This window comes from Lepus europaeus, unplaced genomic scaffold, assembly GCF_033115175.1.
Source record: "Lepus europaeus isolate LE1 unplaced genomic scaffold, mLepTim1.pri SCAFFOLD_3_1, whole genome shotgun sequence".
In the NCBI taxonomy this organism is placed as follows: domain Eukaryota; kingdom Metazoa; phylum Chordata; class Mammalia; order Lagomorpha; family Leporidae; genus Lepus; species Lepus europaeus.
Window position 1 is genome coordinate 2,031,518 of NW_026909276.1, and position 3,727 is coordinate 2,035,244.

General features: G+C 40.6%; 1 long non-coding RNA gene across 1 annotated transcript; it reads right to left on the reverse strand.

Annotated features, from left to right (window-relative positions):
* Nucleotides 1–1,330: 1,330 nt before the first annotated feature.
* On the reverse strand, nt 1,331–2,929 carry LOC133755122 (uncharacterized). The gene is made up of 2 exons (XR_009865361.1): nt 1,847–2,929; nt 1,331–1,739 (listed from the first exon to the last, which is right to left on the reverse strand). It is a non-coding gene; the product is annotated as an uncharacterized LOC133755122 (long non-coding RNA).
* Between the last annotated feature and the right edge of the window lie 798 nt (nt 2,930–3,727).

Sequence of the window (3,727 nt, forward strand, 5' to 3'; positions counted from 1 at the left end):
GCCCTAAGACTTCAGCACTTATTAATATTTCTGAAATTAATAATCTGTGTGGGTTCTTGCCATGAATTCAGAGACAAATTCTGAATACTGGCTCAAATAGACCAGATGATAAGCTGAGTTTTTAAGCTTTTATTCAGTGAGAGAAACACATAGGAGAGTGAGGGCTTTATCTAAAGGAGAAAGGAAAGTCTGGAAATTCAGTAGGGTCCATACCAAGCAGGGAGCAGGCCAAGAGCTGTGGACTTGTCCTGTGAGGCCCCACCATTGGGGAGAGTGAGGCAATGGTGTTCTTCCACAGAAAGCACCAGGGACAGGCTTCAGTGAACATGTCCACCTTTACTAATGACCATGTACACTTTCAAAGGGCAGGCAGAAGGGGCATAACTAATTCAGGGCAACCCTAACTCTATAGGATAGAACCAACACTGGCACCAATATGCATCTCCAATTACCTTAAAGGTCTTATAGTTAGGGTAGCTTTCAAGGTGGGCCTGGACCACTCCCAGCAACAGTTTACCTAATTGGCAGAAGGAGGGGGTGGGAGGAAATGTGCCTGAGGCTCCCACCTCCCACCATCAGTCAGGCTAGCCACATGGGCTAGGCAGAAAGTCTCACAGGATCACCCACATCTCCTCCCTTTGTTTTAGGGCAAGTGTGACTCTGCTTAGCGTGGCACGGCAACAAGCTGCAACCCATAATAAGCTTTAAATTAAATTGAAGAATGCCTACCATGGGAATTAAGGGCAGGGAGGAAAAGAAGGGCAAAGGGAAAAAGATCAGGCCCACCATGTTTCAGGCCTTTGTAATTGGCAGGCGGGTGCACAGATATGGGAAAGCAGGGGCATGAGATCATGCAGGGGGCATGGGGAAAGTGTGATGAAGTCATAGCCTTTCAGCTCTCAAGTCTAATGATGTATGACTGCCTGCATCATTCCCCCTTCAGAGACTCCATTCCCTTAATCCTAGGGATGTTGAAGGGTGTAGAATCATCACATCTTCTATAGCTGCTTCCTGTTTATGAGGGATGTAGTGCAGGCCCTGCCTGTCCTGGGTCTGGAAGTCTCTGCCTATCTCATTTAACAAATTCTCTTTGTGAGCTGGAGCAATCTTGGTCACTACCAATGTCTGTGTCCCCTGCATGGTCAGTTACTCCCAGAAGTTGTTGAGTTCTGGAACATGTAAGTTTGTTAATTAGTATGAGCAAAACTGGAACATGACCAATTGTAAGTGGAGTGCCCCTTTAAGATGAAAAGACCACATCCTACAGACTCCCAGATAGTGGCTGGTGATACATTATAAACCCATTTAGCTTGAGTATAGAGAATTATAATAGAAGAACACATTAGGAGTTTTATTATTAATAACAGAGAATCAAAAGAGGCAGGTACACCATGCCTGCCTTCAGGTGCAGCACTCTTGATGTGAGGAAAGCAAAGGCTTTACTTTTCTTTTTGCTTAAGATCTCTGGCTTACAGGAATAATCAGGCATGTCTTTTGAGTACACCTGTTAGGACTTGAGAGGTAGACATTTAATCCTAATTTTACTGAGGTAGTCATGTTCAGTAGCACCTGGTAAGGTCCCTTCCATTTAAGCTGTAGCTGATCTGAAGAGGATCTTTCTGTGAATGGCTTGTTCAGGGAAAGGCGCTGAAGTTGGCTTGTCAGAGGGTGAGCTTTCAGAGACTGGGTCCAGGGTTTGGCATTTCAGGCTGCTATCCACACAGGCTGCAGAGTGATCTCTGGAAAACACAAGCAAAACCTTTGCCCATCATTATGAGGGGATCAGGCCCCTTCCATTGTTGGGTGGTTGGGTCCCTCCATCAAACCAGAGGCAATTGAGTTGCACCTGTGAGAGGTCTCCAGTGTTTCAATGCTGGTGGCTCTCCAGGGGGTGAGACCTATAAGAACTTTATGGTGAAAGGAGCAAAGTTAATACACTAATAGTGGGGGTATCATACTCTCCCCTCTGTTTTTTTAAGCATAGTCTTGAGGTCCTGCATGGGAAGTTAGTGCACAGTGACTCCTATGGTTAATTTAACAATTCACACTCTTTTGTGTGATGTCAGTGATCACCCAAGGCTCTTGACATGAGCTGTCTAGGCTATGGAAGCCTTCTGAATCCACAAACTCAGTCAATATTTAGAGAAGGACGTAAGCAAAGTGAAAGTTCTCCCTTTGAAGAGAGTACATCCTTCTTTGATGACCACTTCTTTCCACAGGAGTCTCACCCAGGGAGACTCTCCCTGTAGGTACACCTTTTCGCACAAGTGTCCTGACTTTCCATGCCTGAAATGCTCTTGTGGGCTTTTTAGCCAGATCAGAATGCCTTTAGGGATGACTCTGAGGTCACTGAGCTTTACTTAGAGCAATTGCCATTCTATGAGTGTGCTGTATGGACTGCTTCCCATGTTAAAGCATTTACTCCTCTTTAATTATATTAATTCTATTGATATGATCACTTTAACAATTAGTGCCTCCTACATGACCAACTTAAAACTTAATGCAATCAAATACAGTCACTTTTAAACTTAAGATGCCACTTTCACCATCTAGCCCAAGGGAATTTGGGATCCCATGGTGAAGTAAGTCCAGCCATGAAATTATGATTTAAGCTCTCATTTTGGCTATGCTGTTACACAGAACATGTTAGTCACTCCTTTCATAAGATCTAAAAATCAAACTACATCCTGAGGAATCCCTCAGGACAGAGTCAGTGTCCCATCTTAAAGAGAATAGAGAAATGTGGGAGCAAGTCAGGCTTGCCTGAATGCCCACTGACAATGTCAAATGGAATATTAACAAGTGGTTTTAACCATTAAATAATAGCCTATAAAATATTTACTGTAGGTCCAATGCCTTCTATAAATTTTAAGAATACATGTATTTAAATATATCTTAAATATCTAACATGATGTGGCTTGTTTAAACAACAAACAGAAACATAAAACATTTTTTAGTTCCTTTCTATCAACAAATTTAAAGCTTCTGACAAAGAGATTCAGGTCAGATGAATCAAATGTATCTTCAATTAATTTTAGCTATTAAATTTATGAGCAATCCTTCCTTGATAAACCAATTAAGACAGAGCTCAAAGTAAATTTTCCCATGTAGACATACAATATGAATACACACATAACACAACATACAAGATAGAACAATAAAGCAGTTTTAGTAATAGTTTCCTAAAATCTTTAGCTTTTTTTTATTACCAACCAATTAAAATTACTTTCTGTTCTTGAAAACTTGATTAACTATACTTTCTTCCAGTTGGAACCTGTAGTGCATTATTGACTTCATTTGTTTACAGAACAATTCAAAACTACTGAATTCAATAGAAGTGGCTGGAAAAAGTCCATCAGAACCTATAGGAGGGCAGCTAAACACAGAACCAACAATATTTTAGTTTAGAGCAGCAAATCTGATATACAAAACTGTGGATGAGTAAAGACTTTAAATAGCTATGTTTAAAATGATAAACTCATTAACCAACAAGAGGCATTTGCATACTTCACACAGTATTTTCAAAAGCACCTGTAGGATTTTACAAAACATTTAATTCTTTTTGGCCTCTGGGCCTTTCTCATTAAGAGTAACACAAGATTGTCTAGTAACACATGATCATTAGACTTTTTAACTTTCAGACATTTGTATCAGTGGCATTTTATTTTATATTATCAAAACTTAAATTGAGCACGACTTCACATTTTAACAGTATCTGTAATGTAAC